The 17,173-nt window shown below is 37.2% G+C and overlaps 1 protein-coding gene across 1 annotated transcript in view; it reads right to left on the bottom strand.

The window, feature by feature from the left end:
* The window catches only part of RFX3 (regulatory factor X3), a 170,312-nt gene extending 158,811 nt beyond the window's left edge, over nucleotides 1-11,501 (bottom strand). Inside the window, exon 1 of the mRNA XM_070935568.1 lies at nucleotides 11,249-11,501. The gene's annotated coding sequence lies outside the window, so the exon portion shown is untranslated. The remainder of the gene's footprint in view (nucleotides 1-11,248) is intronic.
* Nucleotides 11,502-17,173: the final 5,672 nt, after the last annotated feature.

Raw genomic sequence — 17,173 nt, 5'->3', positions numbered from 1 at the left:
GGAACCACAGCCACTCAGTCTTGGAAGGGTTGAGTCTGAGCCTATTTCTCCCATCCAGACCCGCACGGCCCCCAGGCAGCGAGACATCACATCAAGGGCACCATTGGGGTGGTCTGGGGTGGAGATGTACAGCTGAGTATCATCAGCATACAGGTGGACTCTCACCCCAAAACCACGGATGATCTCACCCAGAGGCTTCACATAAATGTTGAACAGAAGGGGCGAGAGGACCAACCCCTGCAGCACTCCCCATGCGAGGCGCCTCGAAGTCGACCTCTGCCCCCCTGTCAACACGAACTGCGAGCAGTCGGAGAGGAAGGAGGAGAACCACCACAAAACGGTGCCCCCTATTCCTAACCCCCTCAACCGCTGCAGCATGATACCATGGTCAATGGTATCAAAAGCCGCTGAGAGATCTAACAGGACCAGGACAGAGGAACAACCCCTGTCCCGAGCCCTCCAGAGATCATCCACCAACGTGACCAATGCTGTTTCTGTGCTGTACCCCTGCCTGAAGCCCGACTGGTATGGGTCCAGATAGATAGCTTCATCCAGGTGCCTGGGCAGTTGTCGTGTCACCACACTCTCAACAACCTTCGCCACAAAACGAAGGTTGGAGACCGGACGGTAGTTGGCTAATTCAGCCGGGTCCAGGGAAGGCTTCTTGAGGAGGGGCCTCACCACCGCCTCTTTCAAGGCAGCGGGAAAGGCACCCTCACTCAGAGAAGCACTTATAATCCCCTGGAGCCAGCCTCGTGTAACCTCCCGGGAGGCCAGTACCAACCAGGAGGAACACGGGTCCAATAAACATGTGGTGGCACTAATCCTACCCAGAACCCTGTCCACATCCTCGGGAGCCACAGGATCAAACTCCTCCCAGATAATGTTCTCAAGACCTACCCTCGTCTCCTCCCCTGGATTCACCCAGTCGGAGTCCAAGCCTTCCCGAATCCGAGCGACTTTATCATGCAGGAATTGCACAAAATCCTCAGCTCGACCCTGCATATATATAAGAAGTATATATAGAAAGGTCCAAAAGTTATTTGTTTTCTGAGTTATATAAACTATAGGACAAAGAAATCATGTGCTGTATTACAAACTAGAGTTAGTTATTATATTATCACATTCATGTTAGCCTGTCTTCTCTAGGCAAAGTCTGCAGTATCAATGACAACTTAAAAACAGGCTACAATTTTCCAGCTGCTTGTTATATTGGTATATGGAACCAGTACAATTTACTCCTTTAATATGTATTTAGTCATTTTTCTTCAGCCTCATCTAAGCTACTATAGGATAAATTACAAGATTTTTTAAATAAATTGAAACTGCTGATTCTAAAAATAAGCCGCTGCAGATTCACAACTGTGTCAAGTTGGCTATCTATTATGCAGAAGTATATCTAATATAATGGGACTTTAATCATTGAAAGAGCAGTAGTGACAAAACCAACGTTAACTCCTATCTTAGAAACTTTTTTTTAAATAATGTTCTTATTCCAAAATAATTATGTAAAATCTAGAATATTAAAACAGTTTTTTAACATTAATCCAATCCTAGAGCAACATGCCTTTAAAATAATTATTTTATATAAAAATAAATGCTAATGGGAGATGCAATTGTTACTTTATAAACAGATTATTTGAATTACTTTTATTTATACAAATTGAAACTCTGTTAAATAACTTTTCCCCTATCCCCACTCCAAAAATCAATCCTATTCATTAAAAAAAATCCTCCTAAAAGGATTAGGAAGAGATATATAAAAACATACCATGAGGTTTTAGATTAATAAAATATTCAATTTGGAGTAAAATGTTCTGAGGAGAGAAGAACATAAAGAAAAGAAAAACATAAACTTATGTTTTGCTGCTGAAAAATATAGAAGAAGCCATATGCTTTGGATGGCCCTTTTGTGAGCCACTGGAAATCCCAACACAAGAAATAAAAGTAACACCTGTTTAAAGCAGCCATCTGTCCTCACAGGCTGAAGAAAACTAGAGTCTTTCCACATAATCCTGATTTTCAAACTACAGAGCTAAACTGCACCTGGGAACACTTGTACAAATACTGTTCATAACTCTGTTGCTTAAATGCTATAAATAAAGCCATTTATCAATGACTGTATATGCTGGAAAAATATGCATCTTAAATGCAAACATGCAGTTTTCAGTAAGTTTCTCCCATTATGTTTAAACAAGACTAATTGTTCTATTGATAATTGAAACATGCATTTGGGGTTCTTAATATAAGCTTCAATTCCTTTGACATGGAACTTGAATTTTAAAAACACACACTGACATTTAAATGAAAGTTTGCTTTAGTTCACTGTAGTATCAACATTCACTCACAATCTGTCAACTTAAATGCTGAACAATTTTTTCAAATTTATCATTTTTCAGGCCTTTTGAGGGAAGTGTGCTGTTTTGTTTCATACCAATATAGATAGCTGTAAAAGCTCCTCTCCAATCCTAAATTTATGCTTAAATATACTGCTGCAATATTTTTATTAACTGGGGATAGAAAATTGAAATTGGAATATGTGATTTTTATTAATGATAATCTCCTTTACATTTTTACAAAGATACCCTGATTCTTCATTTGCTCTAATCCACACATTAATATTGCTGTTTCTGTTTTTTCAAGCATATAGAGAACTCAATGTTGTATTTTTATAATTCTTTAGTACCAAGGGTGGTACTTTTGCATTGACTGCATGTATAGTTTTCTACAGATTCTAATTACTGACCCTCTTAATATGTAGCTAGAAAAAAACAATTAAATTAATCAGGGCACATCATATATTTTGGGCAGGGAGGTCTTTATTTATTCATTATGGCTTGCTTTTTTCACTAAACTTCACTAAACTGCTGTGACAATCAGATTTAAAATTTTGTAAACTGGCACTGGATATGTGCAAATCAACTTGTAAAGTTTAATAGCTTTTAGCAGGTTCAGCTTACAATTTAAGCACAAGATGCAAAGTTAAAATTTATAAAAAGACACGAATTCCGATTATTTAAAAGGTGAATAATATCACAAATCTCAAATACTTTTGCTTTTGATGCACAGCTTTGGATATATACAAAATTTGGATATATGCAAAATGAACTGGAAACACCCATTTTGAATCTGAAGCATCCAAGTCATCTGTTTCAATTAACAAACTGGATGTAAATACTGTAAAAAGGGCTGAAAGAGTTCTTTTAAAACTCAAAACACAATTGAAATTGGGCATTTTGCCCTAAAAGTGGGATGCTTTGAATTCAAAATTGGTCAGCTTAAAATGTTTTGCAAACCGTATGTTTATTTCTCTCATTATTAAAGAAATTATCAAGACCATTACATTGACTACAAAACTAGGGAAAAAGTCAAAATTCTTGTCATCAAGATTCTTCAGGGGCAGTAAGGTATATATATATATAGTTTTGTTTTTTAATTTAATAATGAAAACACTAGAACTGAACTTAGTGAGAGGTCAGTTGTCTTTTCTTTCAAGACTAAAATGTTTAGAATTTACATTTCTGATGGGGGGGTTGTTCATTTTATATTCAAGTGAAGATACACAAAGTCGAACTCTGACATATTATAATATTATAATTATTATAATATTTTCCCCATGTGATTGAACAAAAGAATTAAAATTTTGGAATTTGTAACCATAGCAGAAACAATTGCTCTTAAATAGTCATAGGATTTATAATCTGAAGTTTAATATAAACTGTTGAGACAATGATGTTTTGAAATTTAAAGCATATGAAGTGTTTTAAGGATACAAAACTAAGAAATCTCCTTCCATGTTCATGTATGAATATATTTACATGCAATTTAGCATACTTTTCTATGTCCATCAATCTTCCCTAACCTGGTAACCTTTAGATGTGTTGCAGTGCAAATTTCAAATGTTATTTATTTAATGTATTTATTTAAACAATTTACTATAGCCACCCATTCATAAAAGTTACTCTAGGCAATAGTAATTTTTTTAAAAAATTACATAAAATACGCCCATGTTTAAAACATTTAATTTTCAATCCACACAGACCAGAACAAATTAACCCATCAAATAGAGATCATATAGTTCAGAAATTTTAGCTTCAATATATTTAGAAGTGACAGGTTGTATAAGATAGTTCTAGACAAAATAGAGGTGTGCATTTAAATACATGCTGGAGAAGAAGAAAATCTTAACGGTGGCCAAATAAAATAGAGCAGGTAAACAAAGCAAGTTTAGCAGCATTTCTAAAAATGCCTATAATACATCACTGACATTAGGCTACACTGGAACAATATATATTTCCTATCCTATTTAAATACTGTAATGTGATAGATTGTTAGGATTAGATTCTTTAAATTTTAAAGAATTTCTAAGTTTATTACAAAAATAATTCATTTAAATTTTATTTATCCTTTTTAGTACAAAAAATCTATTTAAATCTAATCAAAATAGTATCAATACCTACAATCCATAATTTTGAGGAGCATTGTGGCTCACAAGGTTGGACTGCTGGGCTGTCAATCAGCAGGCTCACATTCAAGACCCATCACTGCCATGGGTAGGGTGAGCTCCTATCACGTTCCAGCTCCTGCCAACCAGCCATTTGAAAGCGGGCTATCACAAGTAGATCAATGGGTACCACTTCAGTAGGCAACGTCATAGGAACATGAAAAGAACCCCCAATTGGGCAAGTCACGGGCAATGGTGATATCACTGGCAAATCCGTTTGTCATGGAAGCACTTCCAACACCAAAAAAAATCCATAGTTTTAATAAGGTGAATCAGATGAATTTAAAATCTTCATCACACTTTTTGTAGTTGCTTACTCTAATTCGCACACATTTTAAAAATGGGTAGCCTGCCTAGTGTTCGTGTGCAATTGAGTCATACCCAACTCCTGGCAATTGTATTGACAAATGATTGACTGACTGGTAATTGGTAATATACAAAGTATAGAAACAAGAACATTTAAAAAGATACCAAAGCAAAGTATTCTTTAAGAAAAAAGAATATATCTCAGAAGAAATTTCATAGCATACTCAAATTTAATCTAATATAGTCTTTGCCACCGAAGTCCACTCTGCCTGAAAATAAATTTCTGCTGTGTACCTCCTTAAAAGCAACCCAGAATTTATGAAAATAGAATACAGTGTTGTAGTACAATACAGCACGTAATACTGATTCCCTTCTATGAAGACAAAACACTACGTACCAACAAATCATGCCATTCAAAACATTCTTCACCCTTAAAAAGCATTCAAATATCCACCACAGGTGGTCCTCGTTTAACTACCACAATGGGGACCAGCAACTCAATCACTTAGCAAAGTGGTCACTAAGTAAAACCACAACTGTGCTTATGATCTTACTTCAACTTTTTTTTTTTTTTTTTGCTTTACAGACTTGAGAAGGTTGTAAATGTAAGGACTGGACCTAAAGTTACCTTTTCATCAATTTTATAATTGTGAGCGGTCACTAAACAAGGCAGATGCTACACAAGAACTACCTGTATAAAGTTCAGTATAAACACTATAGCCATTATACCCCCGACAGTGCTGCTAAAGACTGTTGTTCTTTCACTATACAGATTTTTTTATTTACAGTCATGGTCATTGTCCTTTTCTTAACAGAGAATTCTAAGAATTGAAAACACATAAGGAACTCTACATTAATGCCATCAAGTTTTTCCCTTATATAAGTGCACAATAGTATCTTTAGCTTGCTGCAAGTTTGGGAGTTCAACAAAAATGACAAGGGGATACCAGGAAAACAGTTTAGTAATGAAGGAAGATACCTAGGAACCCTGGATTTTTTTTCTTCCTTTGTGATATTTAAGAAATGGGTTAACTGTCTTTTGAAAATGATCGAAGCATAATTTAAAATATCCTTTTATCAACAATAATGCAATCTGAAAAGTTATGCCTTGCTAGAGTTCTTAAATAATAACATTAGTTCATGCAAAGTAATCTAAAGTAAATGAGGAGTCCTTTTACACACACACACACACACACACACACACACACACACACACACATTCTATTCTATTTTCAGTCTTTATTTTCCACAATTTCCATAGCCAATTGTAGGTATGCAATTCAGAGAATTCTTACAGCAGATTCAAGTAAAAGCAGCATGAGTTTCCCAGGAGTATTTTCCATTTCTATGAGAATACCCTCCTTGGAAACATGCTGTCAGTTCAAAATTTACATCCAAATCATATATATTTGGTGTTAGCTAAAATAAAGATGAATCCCTCCCCTCCCATTAATTAAACTTTGAATGGGAAAGTTAGCTTACATTTATTGAATGGGAACCTATATTAACCAAAATGAGAGGATTAACAGGACGTGGAAACATTAAGCTGCAACATAAACAAGTGACCGTAATGGAGGCAGGAGAATGGGAGAAGCCAGCACCATTGCTTTTGCCCATTGACAGCAAGCATTGTAGAATAATATGTAGAATCAGTGGAGAGCCTCTTTTATATATAGGGTGTATATATTCTTCTGGAGTCCTCCATTTAGTGAAGCAAAAACAAAAGCAGCTGTTTCTTTTCCTCTACAATTTAACTGCAACAACTCACACTACCATAAGAGCAAGAAGCAGGGAGTGCTCAATATTCTCTTCTCCTCCTCCTCCCATGAATGGGAATATTGTAAGATTTCATGATTTGACAAGAATGAGAAACCTAAGCTTGCTTGCTTGCTTATTTATTTAAGAGATTTATTTAAGATCACCTCCCATCTGATGAGCCACAACTCTCATACCAACAGTAATTAAGAATATTAGAAAACAATAAAAACAACACACACACACCAGAAAAACCCAGAGACCCAAACCAACAATGCCCAGTATATTTTTTTTAAAAAAAACCCAAAGTCATGAAGTGGAGCTCACCCTATCATAATGCTTGGGGGGACAGCCAGTATTATCTCAATAAAACAATTATGGTATATTTTTTTTGGTTGGAAAGTATATTTGAGAGCTGTCCCAACTTCCATCAGAACACATTCAATGAAGAGGAGGGAACCACATCTCCGAATCATTTATTCTACTATGAAATGGCTCTTATTGTTAGGAAAAAAAACCTTCCTAACATTCAGTATAGCCTCAATTTATTATTATTCCATGTCCTTTCTAGAATAAGAGCAGGTCTCTTCTATGAGTTGTACTTTCACATGTTGGAAGTGTGCTATTCTACTGCTAAACCTTTTGGAAGACATTTCTATTCTTCTGGCTGACGAATATAACAGTTACTTTAGTTCAAATCCAGAGGGAAAGAGTTTGCAGAGTTTGGAAAAAATGCAAAAGAACACTGCAAGATTGAACAAAAGAGCAAAATTTAGGGGCTCAGAAATCCTTCATTATGCTCCAGAATAAGAGACCACACCATTAAACTCAGTGTAACTTATTTCAGAATAAGCATTCAGAGCTTTATACTTGCTAAGCCCAATACATTAACCTTTTGAACTTTCCAAAGTTTCTTTTTCCATCCTTCTTTTCTCCATCCTACTTCTGTTACATTTTATCCCCTTTCTGTACTTTTCTCCTTTTTTCTTTTTCCAGCATTGCTTCCATTTACCTCATTTCCATTCTCTTTTCTTTCTCCCTTTTTTGCTGCTTCTGCTGGAACAGGTTTGAATGATACGTACATTACTTTTTCAATTATTTCACACAAAATCATTTTTAATTAGCAAGGATACTTTCAATTAATACTTTAATTTTTAGTACTCCTTTTGGAATGTAAGCTCTGATCAATGAACATATACTCATGAATGTGTACACAGACAAGTGTGCCACATGCATATATTTGATGGAGTATATATTTGATGGGAGTGAAAAAAAAATCTCCAGGATTAGTCTCAACAAAAGTTATCAAAGTGATAGTTGATTAGGTATGGAAGGTGGACATTTGGGGAGTTCTTATAATATTTTTATGTTTAATGTTTCTTTGGAATTGAATTTTTACTATTGTTTTTGAGTTTTAGCTTAAGTTCAAGGTCCATTTGGAGATGTATGGTAATTCTCATAGAGTTTTTTCTGCTTTTTAAACATTTTCCATATTTTTCCAGAAAAGCATGTGTCTCACATAGATTTCGATGCTCTGCATTAAGGATATGTGTCCTACTCCACTAAGCCCTTAGCCATCAGTTATAATCACTATATATGTTACTTATAAAAAAGAGCAAGAAATCTCCAAATAAGTAAGACCTAGTTACCTACTCAAGAGCATGGATTAAGGGCATGGCAGCATCCTGGAATTAAGGAGAAACTTCTTAACAGTGAGGACAATTAACCAGTGGAACAGCTTGCCTTCAGAAGTTGTGGGTGCTTCATCACTGTGGGGTTTTAAGAAAGACTGGACAGTCACTTGTCTGAAATAGTATAGGGTCTCCTGCTTGAGCAGGGGCATGGACTCGAAAACTCCAAGGTCTCTTCCAGCTCTATTCTGATGGGTTGATTGATTGACCTGAAATAAAATGAGCCACTGTATCCACTTGATCTACAGCAGAGCAATGAAAAACAATTGAGTAAACTATTCAAATCTTTTTCATCTTCTCCAGATATGATGGATGCTAGTGGAAATGATACTGTCTACCACAAACACAAGTTATCTGGTAGATTGCTAAATAAAGATACCAGTTGGGTGTTGGAATATGATAAACAAAGACTGAGATCCATGTATAAAATATATAATATGAAAAAGGATCCAGTTATGTAACATGAAAATATTAGATTAATTAGCATTTGTGATTTTTAATTTGACATCCTCCTATAGTTCAGTGAGATATGTCAACAAAGGAAATATACTTTTCTTATATTATTTAATAAGTCAAATAAGAAAAGATATGGAATTTTTGTCTCAACAAACTTACAAATTTACCTTCTGAACTACCCAAAGAACCTTTTCTCAATATTTTAGGTTAGTATCGGAGCATAATCTGTTTTCTTACCCAGGGAAATAGCTCATTGTAATATCTTTAAAGTTAGCTTTTCTGCAAAGAAATTTAATATGTACACTAATATTAACCAAAGTAGCCCTGTGAAAGCTTAAAAAGTAATGCTATGGAATCTTATCATTTTAAGATACAAAAGAAAAAATCGTAACAAGCTGATTAGTTGATCACTGTTGTTGATCAGAAAAAGCTTCACTATTTGCCTTGTAAGTCTGCACCATATCGCAATGGTCATACTTTATTAATACACTAAATGACATATTCTGGCTTTTAGTCTATGGTGCATTGTAATCTTAGCTATTAGAAACTATACAGCTAGAAAAATACTATTTTTTCTAAGTTTATAAATTACAAATTTTAGCTTAAAGTAAGACAACAGGTGGATGCAGCCAACAAAAGGAAGCAGAAAATTGCCACTACTGTAATAAGAATATAAATAGAAGAACAATTAATTTGTACTCTGTATATAAAATAATTTGCAATGTACATATTAATACCTAATGAAAGAATAATCTATCCATTTCTGTTTTTACAGTAGTCTTCAGAATGTTATAATATACCTTTCATATATGTGTGTTTGTGTGTAAATGCACATAGGTACACATATATTCGGTAATAAGTTCATGAACTAAAATTACACGATACATGTCTTATTCAGAAAACAGCCCAAAATCCTAATAATCATCTAACCTGCTTTGCAACTGACAGTCTAAGAAATAATATACCCTGATAGACTCTTCAGGGGTTGTTTTATCAGATAAATCAATATATTTTTGTTGGCATTGTTACAAGTAACGTTCTATTCAATACAGATTTCACAACTGTGAAAAAAAATTACAGTTAAAACAGTTTCTTTTATAAGTAGTAGTCAAATTAATAGAATGTAATTAGGAAACCTAGAATCTCTTCCAAAATCACAATAATTTTAAAAAGTGAGTTGCAAGACATTTGGGTTGCATTCTAAATAATATGAACTCCGATGACCAGCATTAGTAATTGAGAAATATTTCAATACCATGTTAAAAACCTGGAGCAGAGGGGGGTCAGGTGCAAAGTAACTGAATGTCAACAACCTGTCTTACTAAGGTGTATAAGAAATATTACCTTTTGTCCAGGAAGAGCAAACAATTACCATATGCTCCTGGTACAAACCTACAAGTCATAATTAGCAACTAGAGTGATGATTAAACATTCACATATTCCAATTCACAAGATTTGTAATTCTTTATGATCAACTTAATTTCCATTTCAGCATTCAAGAAAAATAAAAAGATAAGAGTAATTAATATATGTAAAAGCTACAATAACTAAGAAGGTATCTGGATACATTTTTCCTACCCCTTTCTTGTATCTTTTCATTTCATATACAAAACATCCTAAATAAACATAATTTTCAGACGAGAAAGGTTACTTGCAGCTTTTACCCCAAGCTTAATCCAGGGAGAATCATAACAAACTGAAATTATACACATGCATTAAATTTGAATTAAATCACACCTCATGAATTTCTCAAATATTTCTCTTACGTCTTTCAAATCAACATTGTGTGGTATTGCAGTGTTTAATGAAAGATCTGCACCACAAAGATAATTGCCTATGAATGATCAAGCTAATGTCAATATGTAGGAAACAACCTGCTCATCATAAAGTACTGAAAAGGTTAAAAAGCAAGTAGGGTGAGGATGATCAGAAGCAAAAAAAAAAAAAGAAGAAGAAGAAAAGTTCACAAGCACAGTAAATCTATCCAATCCCCAGTTGGGAGTCCAAGGCCCACACACAAGTTCCAAACCCCTAAATCTTATATATCAAATTCCCAATTCCAAGTTAAAGCATGGGACTACCCAGAGCATGGACAGCCACCTTATTTCCCCGTCGTCCATTAACTCCCTAAAAATAAGAATATGAGGCACATTAAAACGAACAAAAAATACCCCCCACTCCTCTCCAGACACCTTATGGGGATCATTAGGGAGCTCCCCCCCCTCGCATCCAATTTCCTTTCCATTCTTAACCCCCCTCCCAGTGCAAATCATACCCACTTTCCCATTTCAACTCCACCAATTCACTACAGCCACTATCAGAGAAGAAAGGAGGGGGAAGAGGGGATATATAAAGAAAGCACAAAACAGGCCGGGGGAGGAATCACACACACATACAGTCTCACACATAAGACACATTACAGTTTTCCCCGCTTTGCACACATTCAGTGATTCAGCTCAATGGAGCAACTCCAGGCCGGTTTCTCGATGGGGGAAAAAAAAGGAAGGGGGGGGTTGCACATTACAATCATATTCACCTGGGCTGTGGAGGGCTGTGGTAGTGGTGATGGTGTTGCTCTTGCTGCTGGAGGTTGTTGTTGTGGGTGATGATGAGGATGGGGGTGAGGCTGGGGGTGAGGAGGAGCAGCAGCAGCAGCAGGAGGAGGTGGTGATGGTGGTGAAGGAGGAAAGGAGCCGTTGTTGTTGATGGGTAACAGTCGCCAGGACTACGGTGACTATGGCGCTTGATTCACAAGGCAACGGTTGCTATAACTCACAAAAGGGAGAGAGCGAACGAGAGAGCGAGAGGAGGAGAGGAGGCGGTGGCCCAGCCTCACAGGCCCGGAAGAGGCGGGGCTTTCAGTATGAATGATAAGTCCTCTTCCCCCCTCCCTCCCGTCGGGCTGAAGAAGGGAATTGGGGGATGAATTTTACACGGCGGATGGGGGGGGGGAAGAGAGAGAGAGAGAGAAAGGGGGGGGAAATAATGTGGGTTTTCTTCAGTACATCTGCGTGTGGAGGAGGAGGAGGAGCGCGTGTGTTCCCGAGGAACAGTTGGACTGCACGCGGCTTCGAGAGCAACACGCTCGCTCGGCACAGCCGCCTCGGCGCGCGCTGCAATCAACTCCCTTTCAACGGGAGGACATCCAAGGGGCGGGACTACGATTCCCGGCTCCGGCGTGGTGGTGTTGGAGGTGGGGGGAGGCCTGGCAATGATCCTTTTATTATTATTTCCGGGGGGGGGGAGAACCGAAGCCGCGCTGATAATCGAATATCCCGCCTGCGGTGTAGCGGCTGAGCTGAAAGGTGTAGCTTGTGGTTAATTTGAGGAGGGGAAGCTCTTCCTTTGCCCGCTTTCCCACTTCGGAGCCGCTTGGAAGAAGGCGCGTGGGGAGAGCGTTCTCGCCCCAGGGCCTGATTTCTCCCTGTTCTCTCTCTTCCACCACCCCCTCCGCCCTTTTAGGGGCGTTAAAATGGCTCAGGTTGACTAGTGCCGCCGCCGCCGCCGCCATCTTACGCGGGGAAAGTGCGGCAACCAGAAGGCTGGAGGTCTCCTGTGTGGTTCCGAAATGCGGGGGATGGGCAGAAGCCAAACCGCCCTTTTCCAGGCGGGGGGGGTGCTTGAGGGAAGAGGCGGGGCTTCCGCGCTCGCGGCGGGGAGGAGGAGTTACCACTCGGCCCGCCCCTCCCTCCCTCAGCGCCCCCTCTTCCCCTCAGGGTGGCTGCAGGGCAAAGATACCCCCGTCAGATGCGTGGCGAGGAGGCCGCCCGACCTTCCGCCGGTGCTAACGAGGCAAAGGCACCAGGATAAGGCGGGGAATCCCTATTTCTTGGCGACGCCGGTAGCCCAGCTTTGGTTTGCTGGGCCCCCACAGTGGGAGGCAGGAGCTGTTTGTTTCTGCTTTCTTCTTGCTCCCCCTTTTTCTTGATACTTTTCTGTGCAGCTCTTTCCCGGGAAAGCAGCCTAGAAAGAGCGCAGTATAGGTAGACCTTAACTTACGACCACAATTGAGCCCAAAAATTAAGCGAGATGTTTGTTAAGTGGGTTTTGCCCCATTTTACGACTTTCCTAGCCACAGTTGATAAGTTAGCAACTCAGTTGTTAAGTGAATCTGGCTTCCCCTCCAATTGACTTTGCTTGGCAAAAGGTGATCACATGACCTTGGAACACAGCAACGGTCATAAGTATGAACCAGCTGCCAAGCGTCTGAATTTTGATCACATGATCATGCGGATGCTACAATGGTTGTGACTGAAAAATGGTCATAAGTCACTTTTTCAGTGTTGTGACTTTGAACTGTCACTAAATTAATTGTTGTAAATTTAGGACTACATGTAGTTTGTGGCATTTGGCATTCAGTTGCTGTCTCTGCCTATGTTTCAAAGAGAAGGCAAAAAAAAAAAAGAAAAGTGATCCAGGCAATATAAAATCTCGCAGAAAGGATCGCTTCTCAGATGATCTCTTCAGCTTCCCCTAAAAGAAAGGGATTCTGGCTTATTATATAGAAACCTACTGACCTTCAGGCTATTTTTCAAAAATCACAGTTTTGAAGTCTGTTCATTAATGTGAAATCAAAAAAATTACTACCTCCTATAGCTCAACTTGAGTCACAAATACAAATGATGATCCTATTTTATCCATATTGCTGGATTTGGAGACGGAAGTGCTGTGAAAGGCAAGATGTAGATTGGATGAAAATAAATAAAATAATACAACCAATATAGTATTGACTCTGTTTTTGTTTTCCCTGGAATGTTTACAGTAGAAGTGTGAGCTATGTATGTATGCATAACAATAAGTTAGTGTTGAGTATAAACGGTGGTATAAATAAGAGATATTCAAAAAATGAAGTGAATTTCTGCATAGCTGTAGAAGGATCTTCTCTCCTTTGCCTGGCTTGGATGCTGTTATTTGGACTGGATTTGGCTCTTGTTATCTGACTTCAGAAGACATTAAAAAGAATCCAACGAAGAACAACTCTGCATGTTGTCATACTCTGGTGGTGAAATGTTAGGAAGAATTGGTTTTGTATTATTTTGTAAAGAAAGAAAGGGAACTTACTAAGTGTTCAAAGACCTGTGGTGTTGCGTTAAGGATGGGAACAAGCTGTTCTTTCTAGGGCATAAGAGGTTTTCAGATCAGCCAAATAAAAATTCAGTAGAACTTCACAGAGTGTTGCTTTTTTGTTGAGAATAGCGAGCTTTGGATGCAAACAGTCTGGATCTTTTGCTGCATTAATAGCATTTTTAAAGAGCAGATTTTAGAAATAGCTGATTTCTGATGGCACAGTTAGTCCTCAGGACAGAAGAGCTGGCTATGTCTTACATTTGCTTCCAGCATTGTCTTCTTTAGTAAACTTAGCTTGATATTTGTTTATTTATTTTGTGTCTGTCATGAGCTTGACTAGATGTTAAGTACATCTACTCTATGTAAAATTAATCTCATTCAAAACAGAAGGTCTGCTCCAAGCCTACATTACTCTGAAATATTCTATGTCCTAAAAATCAGGATGACTCCCTCCCTGTTAATATTCAAGAGGGAATCAATACCACAGATTCTTCAGGAAATGAGTTTTTTAAGTGTACTTCTTTACCAATTTTACCAACCGTAACCTTGCAAAATCCTGCTAGAGCATTTATCATAATCAGCTTCTCCTTAGTATTCATCACTAAAAACTGCAAAGAAAAGAAGGGTCTTAAATTAGTACCTACCTTTGCTGTAATGTCACCAACTTTCTGATGCCATCATGTGCTGCCTTTGAGATAGCCAGGGGAATGAACTGCAGTTCCAATCTTCAGGAAGTTGACTACTGCTACCCTATCAGAGCACAAACTTACAGAATATTTTTATACCCTGCACTGGGAAAACTAGTACTTAAAATGCTCTACAAGGTTGGCAAAATAAGTTGGGGAACAGGTGTATCAATGTTTATAAGAGTATGAGGCAAAAATCAAAATAATCTCCTGAGAGCCTCAATTTAGGTAAGTGGAAGGATATAAATATAGTGGTAGCTTTTAGTTTTGTTGTTTTCCATTCTAAAATAAAATTCAGTATTGTTCACAATACTGGACTGCGGCTCAGCAGTTAAAGACACTGAGTTTGTCAAGACCCAAGCACCTCATGACAGGGTAAGCTCCCGCTACTTGCCCCAGCCCCGGTCCACCTAGCAATTTGAAAGCATGGAAAAGCAAGTAGATAAATAGGTACCACTTCAGTGGGAAGGTAACAGCATTCTGTGTGTCTCAGCATATAGTCATGCTGGCCACATGACCACGGAAGTATCCTCGGACAATACTGGGTTCCCTCAGATAAGAAATGGAGATGAGCACCACCCCCTAGAGTTGGACATGACTGGACCGAGGTCACTTTTATCTTTTTATTGTTCACCTGGAAGAGAGAAGCCCACTAGAGCACATAGAATCACCTTTATTGAAAATATGCAGTCTTGGATTTAGTAGGAACAATCTCAATATTACATTATACAGCATTTCTCATCATAATTAGATCTCAAACCAATGTAGTGATTGGAAATTAGAGGAAAGCTATGGGCTTTTTTCCACCTGAAAATCTTTCACTGACAATATATTGCATACATAGGTTATGCCACATAGGTTATACAATCAGATGGCAACAGTGAGATTCAGGAAATAAAAAAACGACCTTTTTTTCTGCCAAAACTGCATTAATATCAGTCAGCCCATATTGCATGAAGCTACATATGCAGAAGTAGAGCTTAAATGGAACTAATATGAACTTCTGCCTAGGAAGATCAGCACCAGCTGCATAGGGACAGCACTCTACATGGCTCACAGATGTTCCCTTCAGGAAACTGTAATCACTTTTGCCAATATTTTTTCTCATACTAGGATCTATAGACTTCAAAACATTCTGAAACTCTTATCATTAATTTATCTGTTCCTTTCCAACTGAATTACCATTGTCCTTATTGTATATTCTATTGTATCATTGAAGCATAACTGATAAAACCTCTTTGGTTTATCAGATTCAGAATTCATCTGACTATGACCTTGAGCTGCCAAAATTATATAAAATTAAATGCATACCTATTTTTGTTGAAACAGTCATTTCATGTTTAAATAATGCCTATGTATAAAACCAATAACTTATGTTTCACATTGCCAAAAAACTGTCTTATGACATCAGCTCATTTATTCATCTGCCTCAGAATGTCTACCTTAATTATTGTGTTTTTGCTATTTTAGATGGGAATCTGTACCAATATTACTTGTAGATACTAGGGATTGAACTTTTTATTCACATGTGTCAACCACAGCCCTTCCTTCATCATTCCTAATAATGTCCACCAGCCCATACCCCTCCTCCCAAAATATGTGCAGACTTTTAACATAACACTTTTTTTCTTGATATTGTTACTAGGAATTCAACCATATGGCGTGGTTTGTCATAGCAAAAACAACTTCAAATTTTTGTGATTTCCTTGGATTAGAAATAATAATTTTAGAAAACTTTTAATAATAGATAACCTTTGGGCTTGAATAGAGTATACAAAAGTAAAACAAGGTTCTAAATTTAAATGTGAAATCAATAATGAATTCTTAACAGGCAGTTTCAATTGACGTGAAATAAAAGATGTACCGGTAGTTAATGATTTTATAATTACTAGCTAGCTATAGTTAAAACCCAAACATTTCCTTAGATAAACAGACTTAAACTTATGTTTTGTCAAATAAAAGATACTTAATTTGGAGGAAATTGCATAATCTGATTAACATTCAGATGTCACAAGCACAGATTTCTGTCTCTCTTGCATACAAATAATGTAGTCTAAGGCCAAGATTAACACTAGTATTCTCTGAACTACTTAGTTGTGAATTATTAATATTTTCATTCTTTTGAAAACAGATAGAAAACCTCCAAATGCTAATAAATGTTATTTTAAATAGATTAGATTAATTGAAAAATATATGGATTTAATTTATGTAAACATACAAGATGTGCATACAAGTTGACTATAATTTTGATCAAACATAGCAAGGTCCATGAAGTGAGGATTTGCAACCTGTGCCCCCCAGTGTTTGGATTATAAGACCATAGATTTTATTTTGGCTGTACACTGCCCTGAGTCCTTCGGGAGAAGGACGGTATAAAAATTTAATTAATAAATAAATAAATTGCTACTTTATCGTTGATGATGCTTAGTAGAGCTGCAAGTTTGCCATATATTGTTTGCTATAGATGCATTTTCTATCAGTATTATTTTATAGTCTGTTATTATTGATTAAAATATATTCAATCAAATGTACTGTTATGCTGAGATTGGAAGTTAAGACCTCAATTTTAATTTTTCTGCTTTTTATAAAGTGCCAACTCACTTTGTACCTTATTTCACAAATACACAAATACAATCAAAAATGGAAAATGTTCTGAATGCCCCAGAAATTATACTGATAAATATATTTCTTCAGATTAATATCCCATC

The sequence above is a fragment of the Pituophis catenifer genome, unplaced genomic scaffold (assembly GCF_029215685.1).
Source record: "Pituophis catenifer annectens isolate HBS135680 unplaced genomic scaffold, rPitCat1.0.hap2 SCAF_2, whole genome shotgun sequence".
Taxonomy (NCBI): domain Eukaryota; kingdom Metazoa; phylum Chordata; class Lepidosauria; order Squamata; family Colubridae; genus Pituophis; species Pituophis catenifer.
This window is presented reverse-complemented; position numbering and strand designations above follow the sequence as displayed.